The sequence below is a fragment of the Takifugu flavidus genome, chromosome 13 (genome assembly GCF_003711565.1).
Source record: "Takifugu flavidus isolate HTHZ2018 chromosome 13, ASM371156v2, whole genome shotgun sequence".
Taxonomy (NCBI): Eukaryota; Metazoa; Chordata; class Actinopteri; order Tetraodontiformes; family Tetraodontidae; genus Takifugu; species Takifugu flavidus.
In genome coordinates, this window is record NC_079532.1 from 10,280,536 (window position 1) to 10,300,785 (window position 20,250).

Genomic DNA, 20,250 nt, shown 5'->3' on the forward strand with positions numbered 1-20,250 from the left:
CGCAGGGATGCCTGTGTGTGTGTGTCTTCTTGGTGGACTCCCCCTCCCTCTGAGGATCTGAGGACGGTGGGAAAGTTCAAATCTGCTGCTATTTTCTGTCTCTTATCACTGGGCTTATCGTTGGCTCTCGTCTGCATGCCTGGCTTCAGTAGCCCAGGGTCTTAGCCGCGGCTGCATGCTAACGGCGCTCTTATCCTTCACTCCTCTTCCTCACCCTTCCTGAACACATCGATTACAGACACTCACTGACGCCTGCTTTTACCACAACGTGCAATTATATCGCCAGAAAGTGCCGACTCGGCTGTAATTTGAGGTCATTGACAAGGCCGGAGCGTCACACCGTGTAACCGGGCGCCCTCCGGAGCCACCGGGTCAGAACCGTGTCCCGAGGGGAATGTTCTCTGGAGCTCATGGCGCTCTGGTGCAACAGGGCTGATCTTCGGGACCGTTGGGGAACCCTCGGGACACGCGCGATGATGGTTTGGGAAGCCACTCCAGCCTTCCTGACTGCTGCAGCGGCGTTCCTGGGTCCGGCGTTCCTGGGACCCACCTCTGGGCTCAGCAGGAGGGTCGGGTGTGGAGCTGCTCCGGCTTATCGCCACACCCCCAAATACGCCTTTCATTTGGTCTTCCGAGGAGGACGGCGCTCATCCAGGGAGTGTAGCCCGCGACCTTCTGTGATGTGGGAGGGAGTGCAGCGTCGGGAGGATCATGAAACGACGTTCCGGGGCGAGAACGTCTGAAGTGCTGCCAGGGCAACAGGACGCGGGGAGGAAGCCCCGCCTCCCCCCTCACAGCTACTCTGGACTCTGGTGCCATTTCCAAACAGATTTGGAAATGTAAGACCAGTAAAAATTCCCAGAATCCTGATGGGATTCCTGCTGGAGGTCATTGGGGCCTCACGTCTCCTCAACGTTGGCGTTTGGAAGCGGCTCAGGTGGCCCTGAAGAGGCCACGCGGGCCGGCGTTCCCCCGCTGACTCCTGAAAACAGTGTTTTTGGAATTCCTGACATGTAATATTTGATGCTGGTGCTCTAAAGTCACGCCACCATTTCAATATATAAACCTCCCAGAGGTGGCCCGATAACTCCGGTATCAACGTGGAGGATACGGATCTTATGAGGAAGAGCTCGCGTGCTGTTGTCTGATTCTCATTTTGAATGAAACAAACCCCGAACGGGTCCATGTGCTGCTGGAGGATGCAGACGTGGAGCGCCAGTAACTCACGCCACCATTTCCCTCCTCACGCTTGGGTCCCTGAACGCATCATTTTAAACGGCCTGTTTGTTCTGATCCATCATCCTGATGGTGAGGAGGAGCTGCTCCATGAGCGGGAAGAACCCTGACAAAGGGAAGCGCGTCTTTGATGCCATCCCACTCAAAGAAGCCTTCTTTACGCCTGGAACTTTGATGTCTTTGATGTGAGAGTGCCAAAAGGACCACCCCTGTGTGTGTTGGTACAGTCTAACCTGTGTGTGTTGGTACAGTCTAACCCAGGGGTGGGCAAACATTTTGATTCGTGGGCCACAATGGGTTCTAACATTTGACAAAGGGGCCGGACCAGGAGCAGATGGATGGATGGAGTGCTTTGGTAACCTCACCTCATTGGAGAAAAAATACACATCTTGGGATATGGAGAAAACATGTGCTTTAATTTCAAATGAAAATGAAGAGAAGCATTACAACAAAATATCTGACTTTGGAATGAGTCTTAAAACACTTAAAATCAAATGAATAAAATGTGCCTTTTAAAAAAAATGAATAACCATTTCTATTTTAAAGCACTGAAAGTTCTGTTATCCTTCAGGATATCACCATCACTCTCCTCCTGACTGTCTTTTTTCTAGTGGGAAAACACCAGAATTGCAGTGAAAATTTAACATTAACAAGGTTTATTCATTTAATTTTTCAAGTTTGGCGGGCCGGATTAAAACGTTTAACAGGCCGCGTGTGGCCCCCGGGCCTTAGTTTGCCCATGCCTGGTCTAACCTGTGTGTGTTGGTACAGTTGTTTTTCTGGGACTGGTTAAAATGGTGGCTCTGCAGCCCCGCCGGTGTGTCCAGTATAGGGGGCTGTACCCGGGCTGGCTCCCTATCGGCTGTGCAGCAGCGCCGTGTTCCGACAGGAGAGCAGCAGCATGGTCCTCTTGAACGGTACCGGACTATCAGATGGGCCGCTGGGAAGAGGCTGCTGATCCTCCCCTTCAGGGCTGCGTTCCCCCTCTGGGGGGCGTCAAGTGGACCCGACACGGGACCATCAATCACTGCGGTGCTGCGAGGCTCTGTGGGGCTCTGTGGGTTTCTGTGGGGCTCTGTGGGGCTCTGTGAGGCTCTGTGGGTCTCTGTGGGGCTCTGTGAGGCTCTGTGGGTCTCTGTGGGTCTCTGTGGGGCTCTGTGGGGCTCTGTGGGTCTCTGTGGGGCTCTGTGGGGCTCTGTGGGGCACTGTGGGGCACTGTGAGGCTCTGTGGGTCTCTGTGGGGCTCTGTGGGGCTCTGTGGGGCACTGTGGGGCTCTGTGGGGCACTGTGAGGCTCTGTGGGGCTCTGTGGGGCTCTGTGGGGCTCTGTGGGCTCTGTGGGGCTCTGTGAGGCTCTGTGGGGCTCTGTGGGGCTCTGTGGGGCTCTGTGGGGCTCTGAGGGGCTCTGTGGGGCTCTGTGGGGCTCTGAGGGGCTCTGTGGGGCTCTGTGGGGCTCTGTGGGGCTCTGTGGGGCTGCAGGGCCGCTGCTGCTATCTCTGTCCTGGCTCTGACCAGGAAGCAAATACCGCCGCCACTAATTATTCCCGGCGCTCCTCGGCGAGCCTCGGCGTGCCCGGCGCTGCGCCGCGGCCACTATCCAAACGCCTCCCCAGGACCTTTATCGTGGACGGCGCTGTGCCCATTATGGAGTTAATTTTCTTATTCCTATCTCCCATTTGTATAGTCAACCTAAAGCACTGTGAATTCTTTAAATTTCCTTCCTTGTTATCAAAAAGGGAGACAAAGATTGGAATGGGGGATATTTAATCGGTTAAGTACTCTTCCTGGGGAACCAGATTTCTCTCCATCTCTCTTTTCTCTTCCCAGCAATGTAAAGAAATCTGAGTGAAAGCTGGCCCAGCTCAGTAATTCCATGGTTAAAGCACGGAGGGGGGGTGATGGGGGGGGGGGGGGGCAGGGGAGGGAGGGCAAGAGAGAAGGAGAAAAAAAGACTTGATGAAATTCCGCTATCAGCTCCGAACCAATATGCAAAATATCTCGCTGGAAATCAAATAGCTATTATGTTTTCATTTCCACGTCGGCGTATTTGCTTAATGAAGAGGAGACAGATCAGACCGGCGGAGAGAGTCTGCAGCCGCCGATAACCGCCAACGGCTCCCAGCTATCCGCACACGGCGCTCCCAGTCACCACGCTTCCACTTTCAAAAAGAAAAAGGGATTGGGAGAGAGGGAAGGTGATGGAGGCGAAGGGAGAGATACTGAAAGGGGACAGAAGAAAGGTAAGAGGGGATGAAGGAGGAGGAGATAATGGAGGAGTGAGGATGGAAGCAGGGAAAATCAATATTGGGAGAAAAATGGAATTTATTCTTTCACAGAAAGATGTTTTCCCTAAAAAGTATCGGAGGCCTCCAGAGTTGGTGAAGGGTGGCTGCTTCACGACGGGCGTGGACGAGCGTCTAATCTGGCGTGGACGTCCTCACGCCGCCTCCTCGCCATCGCCCGTGACCTCCAGGTGGGGCTGTGAGAGGTCCCTTCTTAGGACCTCGAAGCTCTGAGACAAAGCTCAACCAGGCTCCACCCACATCTGCTCCCCAGCCCAGACACCTGCCGGTTCTTCTCCATATCCCATAATAACCACAGCCTCCCGCACACCTCAGGATCAGCAGAAAATCCCTCACTGGAATTTCCCAGTCCTGAAAGTCATCAATACCAGCTTGGTGGAGGGAACGCTGCTCTGGGGGGGGATGAGGGAGAGGCAGACCCCCTCAGACCCCATTAGACCCCCTCAGACCCCGTTAGACCACGTCAGACCACATTAGACCCCCTCAGACCCCATTAGACCCCCTCAGACCCCGTTAGACCACGTCAGACCACATTAGACCCCCTCAGACCCCATCAGACCACGTCAGACCCCATCAGACCACGTCAGACCCCATTAGACCCCCTTAGACCACGTCAGACCCCATTAGACCCCCTTAGACCACGTCAGACCACGTCAGACCACATTAGACCCCCTCAGACCACGTCAGACCACATTAGACCCCCTCAGACCACGTCAGACCACATTAGACCACGTCAGACCCCATCAGACCCCCTCAGACCACGTCAGACCCCCCTCCTGAACAGGCCTGATCAGGCAGCTGCTCAGTCTCACTAGAGCTTCCTGATCTCTGCTGGTATCAGACAATCACACTTGTGAGGACTGAAACCTTCAAAGAGGAGAAGGAGCAGCACTCCAGGGAGGAGGAGGCCCCGATCACATCCAGGGAGGAGGAGGAGGCCCTGATCACATCCAGGGAGGAGGAGGAGGCCCCGATCACATCCAGGGAGGAGGAGGAGGCCCTGATCACATCCGGGGAGGAGGAGGAGGCCCCGATCACATCCGGGGAGGAGGAGGAGCCCCGATCACATCCGGGGAGGAGGAGGAGCCCTGATCACATCCAGGGAGGAGGAGGCCCTGATCACATCCGGGGAGGAGGAGGCCCCGATCACATCCAGGGAGGAGGAGGAGGCCCCGATCACATCCAGGGAGGAGGAGGAGGCCCCGATCACATCCAGGGAGGAGGAGGCCCCGATCACATCCAGGGAGGGGCCCCATTCTGGAGGAGGCCCCGATCACATCCAGGGAGGAGGAGGCCCTGATCACATCCAGGGAGGAGGAGGCCCTGATCACATCCAGGGAGGAGGAGGCCCTGATCACATCCGGGGAGGAGCCCCATTCTGGAGGATCACAGGAAGGACTCAAACATCTCCAAACATCTACTCCTGCCTCAGAGCTGCATCCATCCCTCCATCATTCCTTTAACAGGAAGAAACCTGGAGCAGGACCAGGCTCATGGGGGGGGGGGGGGTGTAGAGTGGGGGGAGAACAGGGGAAGGAAAGGGGGCAGGTGGGGGAGAGAAGAGGCTAACGGAGGCTCCAGAGCAGGGATCAGGCTCCAGACCAGGAGGACCTGCTGGGGGGGGGGGGCACACTTCCTGTCTGAAACTGCCCTCTTGTTTTCTGGTCTCCAGCAACACTTGAACCCCGAAGTTCTGCTCAGACTTTGCTAATTGTAGCAGGTTCTGCTCTCCGAGGCCGAGACGTGGAGGCGTGGAGGCCGCGGGCTCCTCCGTGGACAACGGTCGGGTTTTATCCCCAAAGTGGAGCTGCTGTTGGAGACGTCCCATTTCCATTGATGTCCTCCTTCAGATCCTCGTCGGCCATCGTTCCAGCCCCTTCTGCTGATATCGCTCTTCAACAATTAATAAGACTCCGACTCTTAGACGGGAAGTGAAGTGGGAGCTGCACTTATCGTGGCGGCCTGGATCCTTCCTGCCAGTATCTGCACCAGGAAGCCGAGGGAAGGAGGACGCGTCTCCTTGGATGAACGGGGGAACTTTCTGCATCAAGTGATGCATGAAACTCCGGCCCTGATGGGCAAAGACATCATCACTCAAACACACATTTTGAACAGGAACTGTAATTGGAATTTTCTATCCAGAAGTCCCTTTGTACAATTATGATTAAAGCTAAATTAATTGTATGAAAATGTCCTCACAGATACTGAAAATTAGATGAGGCGGAGCTCGGGCCACATGGAGCTCGTTCTAAAAATACGGGCTGGAGGATCGATCCCGATTCCAGAAGGTCCAAATGGAGTCGAGCTGGTTTTATCTGAAATTAGAGCGAAGCGTGAAGTTGGAATTAGCCTAAAGATGTTTCCTTTACAAAGACAGAAACACTTTGTCAGCGGCGATTGTTTCCCTCATTATCTCTGCTGCTTTTAATTGCTTTGCAAGTGAAATTAACAGAATTAGAAAAATTGCCGCTCCCTCCCGACAAGCGTGGTTATTGTTGTGCTTTGTATAGATTATGGGATGCTTTGTTCCAGCCTTGTAAATAGACACGCCCCCGGTCACGGCGCCAGCGCCCAAACAATCAATTTAGCACCTGCGTCCACAGGTGGGAGGGGCCAGGCAGAAGGCTGCTTCCTGTCTCTGGAGAGGACTTTGTGTCCACACGCCGCCGTCCAGTCCCAGCGGGTGTCCTGGTGGACCTCAGGGAGGCCACAAGGAGCCCGCTGTCCCTCTTCATATTGTCCTCAAATACTGGGGGGACACGGCTGTCCCTCTTCATATGGTCCTGAAATACTGGGGGGACACGGCTGTCCCTCTTCATATGGTCCTGAAATACTGGGGGGACACGGCTGTCCCTCTTCATATGGTCCTCAAATACTGGGGGGACACGGCTGTCCCTCTTCATATGGTCCTCAATACTGGGGGGACACGGCTGTCCCTCTTCATATGGTCCTCAAATACTGGGGGGACACGGCTGTCCCTCTTCATATGGTCCTGAAATACTGGGGGGACACGGCTGTCCCTCTTCATATGGTCCTGAAATACTGGGGGGACACGGCTGTCCCTCTTCATATGGTCCTCAAATACTGGGGGGACACGGGTGTGAAAGACACACTCACCGTGTTTGCTTCAGGAGGTGGGGACAGACAGACAGGAGGTGGGACAGACAGACAGGAGGTCAGACAGACAGGAGGTGGGACAGACAGACAGGAGGTGGGACAGACAGACAGACAGGAGGTGGGACAGATGGACAGACAGACAGACAGGAGGTCAGACAGACAGGAGGTGGGACAGACAGACAGGAGATGGGACAGACAGACAGACAGACAGACAGACAGACAGACAGACAGCCTGCTCCTCTTCAGCAGCCTTTATAATGAGCCATTAAAAAGTCCCATTAAGTGGTTCCATTTTTCAGGGGTGGCTAATCTTCAAACAGGCTAAAATAGATCAAAAGTACTGTATAATTACTGTGGTCAGTGGGGATTATGGAAGTGTAATTGATAGCGATCAGCCCGACACTAATCACTCTTTAGCTACAATTTTAGGTGTACTGTAATTTGGCTTTGAGCTCCCTCTTGGCTACGTGCCATTAATCTAGTGGATTAGCCTGCTCAGCGTGTCCAATGGACTGGTCCTCCTTTAGGAGCCTCCACGGAGGAGACGAGGGGACGGAGCGTCTAGGAGACGATGGTGCGGAGTGTCTAGGAGACGATGGGACGGAGCGTCTAGGAGACGATGGGACGGTGCGTTTAGGAGACGAGGGGACGGTGCGTTTAGGAGACGAGGGGACGGAGCGTCTAGGAGACGATGGGACGGAGCGTCTAGGAGACGATGGGACGGTGCGTCTAGGAGACGATGGGACGGTGCGTCTAGGAGACGATGGTGCGTCTAGGAGACGATGGTGCGGAGTGTCTAGGAGACGATGGGATGGAGCGTTTAGGAGACGATGGGACGGTGCGTTTAGGAGACGAGGGGACGGAGCGTTTAGGAGACGATGGTGCGTTTAGGAGACGATGGAACGTTTAGGAGACGATGGTGCGTCTAGGAGACGATGGAGCGTTTAGGAGACGATGGAGCGTTTAGGAGACGATGGAGCGTTGAGGAGACGATGGTGCGTTTAGGAGACGATGGAACGTTTAGGAGACGATGGTGCGTCTAGGAGACGATGGAGCGTTTAGGAGACGATGGAGCGTTGAGGAGACGATGGTGCGTTTAGAAGACGATGGTGCGTTAGGAGACGATGGAGCGTTGAGGAGACGATGGAGCGTTTAGGAGACGATGGAGCGTCTAGGAGACGATGGAGCGTCTAGGAGACGATGGAGCGTTGAGGAGACGATGGAGCGTTGAGGAGACGATGGAGCGTTGAGGAGACGATGGAGCGTTTAGGAGACGATGGAGCGTTGAGGAGACGATGGTGCGTTTAGGAGACGATGGAGCGTTGAGACGATGGTGGTTTAGGAGACGATGGAGCGTTTAGGAGACGATGGAGCGTTGAGGAGACGATGGTGCGTTAGGAGACGATGGAGCGTTGAGGAGACGATGGTGCGTTAGGAGACGATGGAGCGTTGAGGAGACGATGGAGCGTTGAGGAGACGATGGTGCGTTGAGGAGACGATGGTGCGTTGAGGAGACGATGGTGCGTTTAGGAGACGATGGAACGTTTAGGAGACGATGGTGCGTTGAGGAGACGATGGAGCGTTGAGGAGACGATGGTGCGTTTAGGAGACGATGGTGCGTTGAGGAGACGATGGTGCGTTGAGGAGACGATGGTGCGTTTAGGAGACGATGGTGCGTTGAGGAGACGATGGTGCGTTGAGGAGACGATGGAGCGTTTAGGAGACGATGGTGCGTTAGGAGACGATGGAGCGTTGAGGAGACGATGGTGCGTTGAGGAGACGATGGTGCGTTTAGGAGACGATGGTGCGTTCAGGCTCCTCTGCTTCCACGCAGGGAAACTTGTCCAACAAACTGTCCGTCCTTCTTTCCCAGACTTGTTGGTGACTGTGGTTGATGGCGCTCGTTAAAACTGGTGTTTAGAGCAGAATTAGCAGAATTAGCAGAACCTGGACTGGGAGAACATCTGGGCCGGGGTTCAAAGATCGGAGTCAGCCGACCCGCGAGATCGTCCGATCCCGATTTTTTGTCGCTTTTATTTCCCCGGGAAACCAAGACGTCGTTGTTAAAGAAACAAGTGGATTGTTCACGATCACGCTAACTGTGAACGACCGCGTTCAGAACGTTTTCACCAGAAATCCCTGAAAGAAAGTCCAGACTTTTTTTTACGATGTTCTTCTGTGTCCATGGAAACGGACCTGCTCAGGAAACAGGAGCCGTCAGGAGTCCCTGGTCTAGAGTGGTAATTAGCGCATTTGTTAGCGACGTGTAGCGGCGAGACGTGTGGCGGCGAGACGTGTGGCGGCGAGACGTGTGGCGGCGTGCCGCTGCTGTCTGAAGGGCTCATGATGAGCGTCGGCGCCGTTGACGCTGCAGCGGATCGTCGAGATCCAAACGAGCGCAGCAACATTCATTACTTCGTTTATCGGACCATCGCTTTGCTTTAATTAGAGTCTTTGGTTAGCAACCATCTCAACAACAACGTGGCGCCGAGGCGTCTGTGTGCAGCGAATGGGGGGGGCTGGAACCAGCACTGTGGTCCAGAACCCGGTCTGTTCAGAACCCGGTCTGTCCAGAACCCGGTGCCTCGACCACCCAGTCCAGGACCAGTGTGTGACCCCTCTCCCGGCCTCTCTGCAGGTTCCCCGGGGGACCTTGATGGTGCCGAGGACAACGCTGTCGACAGTCTGAGTCTGTCCGGAGAGGAGGGGGGCGTCTCGGACCCCGAGGACTCAGCAGACGGAGACGCGTCCAGCCGTCCCTCGTCCACGCCGCTGTACGAAGGTGAGTCTTTGTGAGGGGGGCTTCAGTTCTCAGAGGGTTCTGAGGCCCATCAGATGTTCCAGAACCCTGACAAGGTTCCAGCCGTCCACGTGTGCTGTCTGTCTCTCATCTGGGTCGTGTGGTGGGCCCGGCCCGGCCCGGCCCGTTCAGTCCTGCCAACCTGCTTCCTCATGCACGTCTTATCCCGGCGCCCTCCTGCCCGCGCGATAGCGCTTTCCAGTCATTTCTTTTGACTTATTCAAGATTTCACCAGCTGCGCGTCTGGTTTTTTTATCTCTGAAAATTCCTGCTCTTGTGAAATTTTGGGGCCGGGGGTGATAAGCGTCTGTTGGTTGGTTCGGTTTGATAAACCCATGGAAATTCTGTCAGGTGCTAATCGAGACCAGATTAGAGATTAGCCTGCGCGCGTGTTGGGGGTGAGGAGCAGGTTACGTGTGTATTAGCTCGAATAAGAAGGAGATGAGAAAACTCTGGCACTGCAAACCCCCCCCCCCCCCACACTGTTGATCCCCCCCCTCACACTGTTGATCCCCCCCCTCACACTGTTGATCCCCCCCCTCACACTGTTGTCCCCCCCCCCCCCCCCCGGGGTTCCTCGGTTGCCCAGCGATGTCATTATCAGTCCTCTGTAAATCAGCCATGTTTGAAGAACCTGCTCTTTCAACCTGGGATCAATACCAGGTCTTTATCTGGCCAGCTCTGCCTAATAAAGGCGAGGCCTCTTATCCACCATCTGGAAGAGTGAGACACACACACACACACACACACACACACACACACACACTTGATAACCACCTTGATAAGTTAACAAGAAACAGCCCGTTCTACCTGTGACCGGCCGAGCCATCACGCCACCCTGGCGCTGTCAGAGAGCATTAATGCTAATGCTAATGCAGCATTAGCAGCATTAGCTCTCCTCCTGCTGCCTGTTGCACCAACGTTCCCGAGGCACGATGGTCCACTTGTGTCCTCGAGGTGTCTCTGAAGGTACCTTCAGATGGCCTCAGCAGGTTGGATGGTGCTGCTGGAGGGCCCCATCCACTTGGACCAGGCTGGGCTTCCTCTGAGGGGCATCAGGATCCGACGCTGTTCTGGAGCGGACCCACCCAGGGTCCCAGCGGACCCACCCAGGGTCCCAGCGGACCCACCCAGGCTGCAGAGACCCTCATGAAGAACATGGGAGCCAGCAGACATAAAGACACTACAACAAAAGACTGTTGTGATAGCAGCAGAGGAGGGAGGAGCTAACGGAGGCTAACAAAGGCTAACAAAAGCTAACGGAGGCTAACAAAGGCTAACAAAGGCTAACGGAGGCTAACAAAGGCTAACGGAGGCTAACGGAGGCTAACGGAGGCTCGGAGAACTTAGCAGGCGAGATTGTTGGGTGACTTTGCCCTGCAGGTGTGACAGGGGAAGTTCAGCTTATCAGATTGATGGAGACTGTCTGGTGTGTGTGTGTGTGTGTGTGTGTGTGTGTGTGTGGTGTGTGTGTGTGGGTGGGTGGGTGGGGGCAGGAGGGTGGGGGGGCAGAAAAGTGTCTGTCGACTCCTCCTGATACCTGCCTCCCTGTCTGAGATGATATGGGAGATAATATTGATAATATTAAACGCAATAACTGTGTCTCCACCACCCCCCCCCCCCCCCCCCCCCCCAGCCCTGCAGGATAAAATCAATGTGCCATTCAATGTGATTTATAGCTGAAAATAATGGGGGAGGTGTGTGTGAGTGTGTGTGTGTGTGTGTTGGTGTGTGTGTGTGTGTTGGTGATGCAGATCCTCACTCACGTGGACGTTGATGTTTACGGCTGCTGTCGATCGGAAGCAGGAATGTAAAAGGTAAACAAGGGGGGGGGGTCGGGGGGGCAGGATGAGGAGGATGGAGTGAAGTAGAGGCTCAGGGGCCCAGGAGCGGGCCAGGATCTGGCCCGCTCCTGGCCACTCCTGGCCTGCTCCTGGCCCACTCCTGGCCTGCTCCTGGCCCACTCCTGGCCCACTCCTGGCCTACTCCTGGCCCGCTCCTGGCCTACTCCTGGCCCGCTCCTGGCCCACTCCTGGCTCGCTCCTGGCCCGCTCCTGGCCTGCTCCTGGCCCGCTCCTGGCCCACTCCTGCTCGCTCCTGGCCCACTCCTGGCCCGCTCCTGGCCTGCTCCTGGCCCACTCCTGGCCCGCTCCTGGCCCGCTCCTGGCCTACTCCTGGCCCGCTCCTGGCCTACTCCTGGCTCGCTCCTGGCCCGCTCCTGGCCTGCTCCTGGCCGCTCCTGGCCCACTCCTGGCTCGCTCCTGGCCCACTCCTGGCCCGCTCCTGGCCTGCTCCTGGCCCACTCCTGGCCCGCTCCTGGCCTACTCCTGGCCCGCTCCTGGCCCACTCCTGGCTCGCTCCTGGCCCGCTCCTGGCCTACTCCTGGCCCACTCCTGGCCCGCTCCTGGCCCACTCCTGGGTCACTCTGGCCTACTCCTGGCCCACTCCTGGCCACTCCTGGGTCACTCCTGGGTCACTCCTGGCCTACTCCTGGCCCGCTCCTGGCCCACTCCTGGGTCACTCCTGGGTCACTCCTGGCCTACTCCTGGCCCGCTCCTGGCCCGCTCCTGGCCCACTCCTGGCCCACTCCTGGCCTACTCCTGGCCCACTCCTGGCCCACTCCTGGGTCACTCCTGGGTCACTCCTGGCCTACTCCTGGCCCGCTCCTGGCCCACTCCTGGGTCACTCCTGGGTCACTCCTGGCCTACTCCTGGCCGCTCCTGGCCCGCTCCTGGCCCACTCCTGGTCCACTCCTGGCCCGCTCCTGGTCCGCTCCTGGCCCGCTCCTGGCCTGCTCCTGGCCCGCTCCTGGCCCGCTCCTGGCCCACTCCTGGCCTACTCCTGGCCCGCCTCCTGGCCTGCTCCTGGCCGCTCCTGGCCCGCTCCTGGGTCACTCCTGGGTCACTCCTGGCCTACTCCTGGCCCGCTCCTGGCCCGCTCCTGGGTCACTCCTGGTCACCCCTACTCCTGGCCTACTCCTGGCCGCTCCTGGCTACTCCTGGCCTACTCCTGGCCCGCTCCTGGGCCACTCCTGGCCCGCTCCTGGCCCGCTCCTGGCCCGCTCCTGGCCCGCTCCTGGGTCACTCCTGGGTCGCTCCGGCCCAGGGGGGCTCATTTTCAGCTCTCCTCCCCATGAGGACGACCCGCTGGGATGGACAGACGGTTTCAGGAGAGCCTGGAGAACAGCCCGGCTCAAAGGGACCAGCAGTTTGGTTCTGGCAGTCAGAGTCGGGTTTGAGTGAGATGAGTCCTGACAGGTCTGGGATGTGGAGTCACCTGAACCTTTGGGCTGATGGTGTCGCAGGAGCTGAGATGTTCAGCTCAGACGGGCTCAGTTCCTCTAGCTTAGCTGCTCCATCTAATCTACCTGATCACCAGGCCGCAAATTAGGAGCCACGTCGCTGCAAGATGGAGCGCTGATACCTGCCACACACACACACACACCACACACACACACACACACACACCACACACCCACACCACACACACACACACTCCCACACTCTCACACACACACACACACAGAGTTCATTGATCAGCCCCAAACTGTGTCATCAGTTGGATCAATAGAGGCACCAGTGCTGATTGAAGGAAGCCACAGTGTAGCTGCTGCTGCTGCTGCTGCTGCTGCTGTAGCTGCTGTAGCTGTAGCTGCTGCTGCTGTAGCTGCTGCTGCTACTGCTGCTGCTGCTGTAGCTGCTGCTGCTGTAGCTGCTGCTGCTGCTGCTGCTGCTGTAGCTGCTGTAGCTGTAGCTGCTGCTGCTGCTGCTGCTGTAGCTGCTGCTGCTGCTGCTGCTGTAGCTGCTGTAGCTGTAGCTGCTGCTGCTGCTGCTGCTGTAGCTGCTGTAGCTGTAGCTGCTGCTGCTGCTGCTGCTGTAGCTGCTGCTGCTGCTGCTGCTGTAGCTGCTGCTGCTGCTGTAGCTGCTGTAGCTGCTGTAGCTGTAGCTGCTGCTGCTGCTGCTGCTGCTGCTGTAGCTGCTGTAGCTTAGCTGCTGCTGCTGTAGCTGCTGCTGCTGCTGCTGCTGCTGTTGCTGCTGCTGCTGCTGTAGCTGCTGCTGCTGCTGCTGCTGTAGCTGCTGCTGCTGCTGCTGTAGCTGCTCTGCTGCTGCTGTAGCTGCTGCTGCTGCTGCTGCTGCTGCTGCTGCTGCTGTAGCTGCTGCTGCTGCTGCTGCTGCTGTAGCTGCTGCTGCTGCTGCTGCTGTAGCTGCTGCTGCTGCTGCTGCTGTAGCTGCTGCTGCTGTAGCTGCTTCTGCTGTAGCTGCTGCTGCTGCTGCTGTAGCTGCTGCTGCTGTAGCTGCTGCTGTAGTTGTAGCTGTAGCTGCTGCTGTAGCTGCTGTAGCTGCTGCTGCTGCTGCTGTAGCTGCTGCTGTTGCTGCTGCTGCTGTAGCTGCTGCTGCTGCTGCTGCTGTAGCTGCAACACACCCTTCAACACCGTCCTGTCTGAGCGCTGTGGCTGACGTGGTGTCTCCTTCATGCAGGGCTGCAGGACTGTCAGAGAGGCCCTGACGGGGAGGAGGGAGGAGATCCAGGTTCCGACAGCAGCTGTCAGGTCAGGAGAGCAGGAGGAGCTGGTGAAGGAAGAGGAGACGTTCCAGTGGAAAGTTCCAGGTGGGTGAAGCCCTGCTGGTGCTGGCCCAGAGCTGCCAGGAGACACCAGGGAGACGGCGTAATTGTCTTCTTTATTTCCTGTCTTATCGAGGGTTGTTTGCTGCTTTATTTCTCTCCTCTGTCGCCTTCAACAGTTCAACAATGCAGGAAGATTAGCGCCTATCTGCCATTACTTCCTCCTCAAGCTGCGCGTGTTTAATGTCCGTCCGTGCACGTGTGTTTACGCCTGTTTGTGTGGACGTGCTGATTCCTCCAGGGGGGCGAGCGAGCATGTGTTTTAATTATCCCGCCGTCTCGCTCTCCTCCCTTTAACTGTAATTGGAGCCATATTAATTGCTGCACCGTGGCTGGTTGATGGTAGCACCACGATGCTGCTGATAGGGCCCCCCCCCCCCTCCCCCTCCCCCCAAACTGGAGCGAGGCGTACAGATGGAGGGGGGGGGGTAGCAGAGATAGCCCTTCTATCAGCGCCGGAGCAGGCTGTCTTTATCAGAACCACGATTGGCAAAAAGGAAACTTTGACCGGTCTGAATTTTTCTCTTATCGTCAACCCCCCCCCCCCCTTCCCCCCCCCCCCCCTTCCTCCCCCCCCCCCCCCCTTCCCCCCCCCTTCCTCCCCCCCCTTCCTCCCCCCCCCCCTTCCTTCACTCTTCCCTTCATCCATCCACCTTCTCCTCCATCACCACTAACAACTCCACCAGCTCTCTGCTCTCCCTCCACATCTGCCTCTCCTTCCTATTGTTCCTGAGTGACGGAGTGTGTGTGTGTGTGTGTGTGTGTGTGTGTGTGAGTGTGTGTGTGTGTGTGAGTGTGTGTGTGTATGTGTCAGACACACAGCCGTTATCTCCTCTCTCGGCATTCCCGGCGTTCCTCACTCTTGCTGCCTTGAGTCTCCTGCTGGGATCTGCTGGGATCCAGTTGCTTCCTCCCTACCAGCGTCTCCTAGCAACGTGTAGCTGCTGCTTTGCCCGGTGGAGTCCAGTCTGGGTTTGGGTGGCACCGGTTCTGGACCAGATCCTCACACACTTCCGGTGGCTGTTTTGATCAGGATGGGATCCACTGTCCTCTGGGATCTAGTTGTTTTAGTCTTCTCAGCACAGCTTTCTGTGTGTGCGTGTGTGTGTGTGGTGTGTGTGCCCCCCTGTGTATGGGTGTCCCCGTGTGTGTGTGTGTCACTGTGTGTGTGTCCCCGTGTGTGTGTGTGCCCCCCTATGTGTGTGTGTGTCCCCGAGTGTGTGTGCCCCCCTATGTGTGTGTGTGTCCCCGTGTGTGTGTGTGCCCCCCTATGTGTGTGTGTGTCCCCGTGTGTGTGTGTGCCCCCCTATGTGTGTGTGTGTGTGTGTGTGTGTCTAGGTGGGGGAGCTGGTCCCTATCAGGGATGTGTGATATGCAAAAGCGGCTTTTTTTAATCTCCAGTGTGTCCGTGCTGCATGATATGCAAACTAGAGGTGGGGGGGGGGGGAGGGGGATGAAGAGGAGGAGGAGGAGGAGGAGGAGCCTCCAGTGACCTTGAGGCTGCAGGCCTCCACATTTTCTCTCCTGCTGCTTAAAGTCCTGGCGATGCAGATGAGCCGCAGTAGTCCCGTGTCATTGGCTGCTCGCCATCTTCAGGTCCGCTGCTGCAGGAAGTGGCCGTCGGGCACCTGAGGGAGGTTCTGCTGCTCCAGGAGGCCCAGAGCTCCCTCATGGTCCATGATGTGGTGGCCAGCAGCGCTATTGCTGTTGTTACTACGACTGTTATTACTGGTGGGGTTATTGAGGAGGAGAGCACCAGCAGCGGAACCCCCGGGAAGATCGGCTTCCCGACTCGCTGCTTTATTCAGGGAACGTTGGTTCCTGACGTCCTCTCAAGACCATGAAGAGGACGAACAGAACCCTCGAGAGGTTCAGAACATCAGCAGGATCTGCTGGAGCCACAGAAAGATCCTCTTCACCTCTTTATACATGAAAGGCCAATTATTGATGCTTTGTTCCTCATCCTCCCTGGTAGACACCTCATTATCCTGAGAGTGTGTGTGTGTGTGCGTGTGTGTGTGTGTTGCGTGTGTGTGCGCGTGTGTCGTGTGCGTGTGCACGCCCACAGCACCCTCAGGTGTCCTCGGCTCTTCTGGGCTCTCAGAAGTGCATAAATACCTGTTTCATCGTGTGTTCGGGAGCTTCAAACACACCAATCACGCGTGGACGTGCGCCAGCGTTCCGAAGCGTCTTATCTGCTATCGTTAGCAGACGCTCCCTCCCAACACTGGGAGGAGATGTCATCAGCAGCCCGGTCGATGCTCAAGGAGGGAGGAGAGGGGAGAAGGAGACGAGGAAGAAAGGAGGCCACTATTGAGTGTGGAGATGACTAATGAAGGGGGAACGAGGGGCGAAGGATCAATGAGGGGTTCAGAAGTAACGTCTGATAGTGAAATGAGACTTGACTCAGTGGGGGGGGGGGGGAGGGAGGGAGGGAGGGAGGAGATGGAGGGGGGAGTGTAGAGGGGAGGGAGGGAGATGGGTGGGGTGTGTAGTTCTTTACTTTGGACGTTCTCTTTTTTTTTTTTTTTTTTTTTTTATCCCGTTGTTTCTTTTTTTGTCTTTTCTTCTCTTTTTTTTTCTTTTTTTTCCTCTTTTGTCTTTCGCTTTCTGTTTGTTTTTTTATCTTTTTTCCTCCCGGTTCCTCTCTCGTTTTTTCTCCTTCTTCGTTCCGCCCCATCATCTCGTTGTTATTATTGGGTAGGATCCACGGTTAGTGTAGATTGTCCAGGCCGGATGGGGAGATCCATGTATGTGTGGAGATTTTTCCGCGTTCTGGCTTTGGTTGAGTTGGACATGGGACGGGGGCGGGGCCAGGGTGGCGAGCTGCCTCCACACAGCAGGCGTGTCCCTGCACGCACCTGTCAATCAAAGTGGGTCTGGGTGGTGATTGGCTGGTTCTTGTTCTGAGGCCCAGATAGTCCATGTGTCCTGCTGTCCTCCGTTAGGTCCTGGTCCCTCCCCTCCCTGCTGGGTACCTTCAGCATGCAGGCCTGGAGGTGGCCTGGGAGAGCCAAGGCTCCTGCTGCAGGTCCTGGAGGTGGCCTGGGAGAGCCAAGGATCCTGCAGGTCCTGGAGGTGGCCTGGAGAGCCACGGCTCCTGTTGCAGGTCCTGGAGGTGGCCTGGGAGAGCCAAGGCTCCTGTTGCAGGTCGGAGGTGGCCTGGGAGAGCCACGGCTCCTGTTGCGGTCCTGGAGGTGGCCTGGGAAGCCAAGGCTCCTGCAGGTCCTGGAGGTGGTGCTGGTCCACACACCGTCTTCTGGTCCCAGACTCAGACGCCGTTTCCTGGGCTGTCCTCGGGGCTATCGCTCTCGCCAGCTTCCTTCCTTCTTCTAATCGTGGGCGCTGAGGTTCTGAGTCGGGTCCGAGTGTCACCCAGAACCGCCGGCCTTCCTGTTTTTCTGACACCCGTCTTTTCTCCTCCTTCCTCTTTTAGCTGTCAGACCTCTGAACGACCCCCCCACGCGGCTCTAACGTCCCCCGTTCTGATACCAGAAGGACTCGTTAGACGGGAATTAATGACTGAATTAATTATCAGTCACATTTCTCACAATTAATTTTGTGGCTTTGCCCGAGTCTTTTTTCCTCCACGTCTGTGGAGAAAGTCAAGAAACATTTTTCTAATTAATTTGGACGTGATTATCAGTTTCTGGAAGGTTTCACTTTTAATGACGGGCGACCGTGGAGCGGACGGGCCGCCGCTCGCCTGTGCACGCCCGCGTTCCACCTGTGGAGTGCCCCCCTCCCTGGTGTGCATGGCTGCGTTACGCTAGGCTAGGCTAGGCTAGGCTAGGCTAGGCTACTTTATCCTGAATGGATCCTGCTGCTCTTCATCAGTGGACTCTGTCAGGACCTGGTGAGGGTGAACCGGGCCGCTGACCCGGGCCCACCCAGCCGGGCCGTTTGTCCGTCCGGTGACCCGGAGCCTCGTTCTCACCCCCCCCCCCCGCCCCCCCCCAAGCCGCTCGTGTCTCTGGGGTAAACAGAAGCGCATCAGCTGCAGCGGTTCAGCTGATGGAGCTCTGATGGGAATGTGGCCGTTTGTTTGGAGCCTTTGTCCATGAGGAGGAGGAGGGAGGAGGGAGGAGGGAGGAGAGAGCGCGTAGGAGGGGAGAGGTAGATGAGGATCGAAGGAGGGAGGAGGGTATTCGGGAGGCGATCTCGGTCCTCTCCATTCTTTCACACCTCCTGCTTCTCACACCTCCTTTTCTCCCCTCATTTTTAAGCTTTCTAATCTTTCTCCTGCTATTTGTGAATTTGCATGTTTGCTTCTTGCTCTTTCCTGCTGCTGTATGTGTTCTGGAGATAAAAGTTCAGCAGTGCAGTTAAGAGAAATTAGTTGGGTAAACAGTGGTAAATGTCAACGATAAAGTTCTGTTGAAGCTCATCTGATTAGCGCGCTAACGCAGGTGTCTTATCTTGCCTGTGCAACGGAGGGTAAAATGGAAATGATTACGTGGACCCGAGCAGGAGATGCCTGGCCCGTCTGCTGTGAGCCGGGCCCGCCGGACTCCAAGGGACCGGGCCTCAACCGAGGCCACAAACCGGGCTTTTTGGGTCGGCCGGGGGGCTTCAGATTAGCAAGGTCCTCATCACCAGGGAGGGGGGTTCCTGTGGTCACTCCTGCTGGAGCCTGGATCATGGATCACTGAGTCCAGCTCGGAACCAGATCCAGCTGGACCAGGGCCCTTCACTCATGTGGGTCCAGTTTAGCTCTGGGTGTTCTGCTGGTGTAAATTTAGCTGCTAGCGCCTCGGACCTGGAACCAGGCCCGTTCAGGGGCCCTGGGGGTCCAGAGTGACCCCTCCTCTGATTGTTCCAGGTTCCTGGAAACACTACTGAGAACACCGGGGAGGGGGGGCAACAATCTGGCCCAGGCCGTAATGTACCCGGGCTAGAATCCAGCTGAACTTTGACCTTCGCCGCGGGACGTGCTGATACCTCCCCCATCTCCACATCCGCCATGGCGACGGGTTTTATCGGCCAGACAGTAGTTAGCGGGGCTAGTTAGCGTTAACGTGGACGCGTCCTGAAGACACCGGAGACCCGGGCCCTGAGTCCCGGATGGGGGTGTTGTCATTCAGCGGAGGTTAAGCCCCTCCCATTAGCGAGGTTAAACCCCTCCCATTAGCGAGGTTAAACCCCTCCCATTAGCGAGGTCGCAGGAGCGCCCAGATAAAGATTTCCTGTTGTGTGGTGTCAAAAAATCAATAGTTCCTCGGCGATGCGCTCATTTGATATCAACAATAGTCTTTTTCAAAATCAATTAGTCTGGGCGCAGCAGAACACGGCGCTTGGGTTACGCCTCCGCCCCGGCCCGGCCCGGCCCCGCCCACAGACGGCACGGCCCACAGACGGCCCACAGACGGCCCGGCCCACATACGGCCCGGCCCCCAGACGGCCCACAGACGCCCACAGACGGCCCCGGCCCACAGACGGCCCCGCCCCCAGATGACGGCCCACAGACGGCCCCAGCCCACAGACGGCCCCGCCCGGCCCACAATACGCCCCGGCCCGGCCCACAGACTGCACCGGCCCACAGACGGCCCCGCCCACAGACGGCCCCGGCCCACGACGGCACCGGCCCACAGACGGCCCCGGCCCCGCCCACAGACGGCCCCGTCCCGGCCCACAGACGGCCCCGGCCCGGCCCGGCCCACAGACGGCCCCGGCCCACAGGCCCGGCCCACAGACGGCCCCGGCCCACAGACGGCACTGGCCCACAGACGGCCCGGCCCACAGACGCAACCGGCCCACAGACGGCCCCGCCCCAGACGGCCCGGCCCGGCCCACAGACGGCACTGGCCCACAGACGGCCCACAGACGCCCCGGCCCACAGACAGCCCCGGCCCACAGACGGCCCACAGACGGCCCCGGCCCACAGACGGCCCCGGCCACAGACGGCCCCGGCCACAGACGGCCCCGGCCCGGCCCGGCCCACATACGGCCCCGGCCCACAGACGGCCCCGTCCCACAGACGGCCCCGACCCACAGACGCCCCGGCCCACAGACGGCCCCGACCCACAGACGGCACCGTGCCCACAGACTGCCCCGGCCCACAACGCCCCGGCCCACAGACGACTCACCACGCTCGTCCTCTAGCGTCCCAACACCCGACCCGGACTGGACTCAGACCCGGACCGGACCGGACTCCCCAATACGTCTCATTCCA

At 57.5% G+C, this 20,250-nt stretch overlaps 1 long non-coding RNA gene across 1 annotated transcript; it reads left to right on the forward strand.

The window, feature by feature from the left end:
- Positions 1-16,888: 16,888 nt before the first annotated feature.
- LOC130536628 (uncharacterized) lies at positions 16,889-18,023 on the forward strand. The gene is made up of 3 exons (XR_008953416.1): positions 16,889-17,147; positions 17,188-17,228; positions 17,304-18,023. It is a non-coding gene; the product is annotated as an uncharacterized LOC130536628 (long non-coding RNA).
- Positions 18,024-20,250: the final 2,227 nt, after the last annotated feature.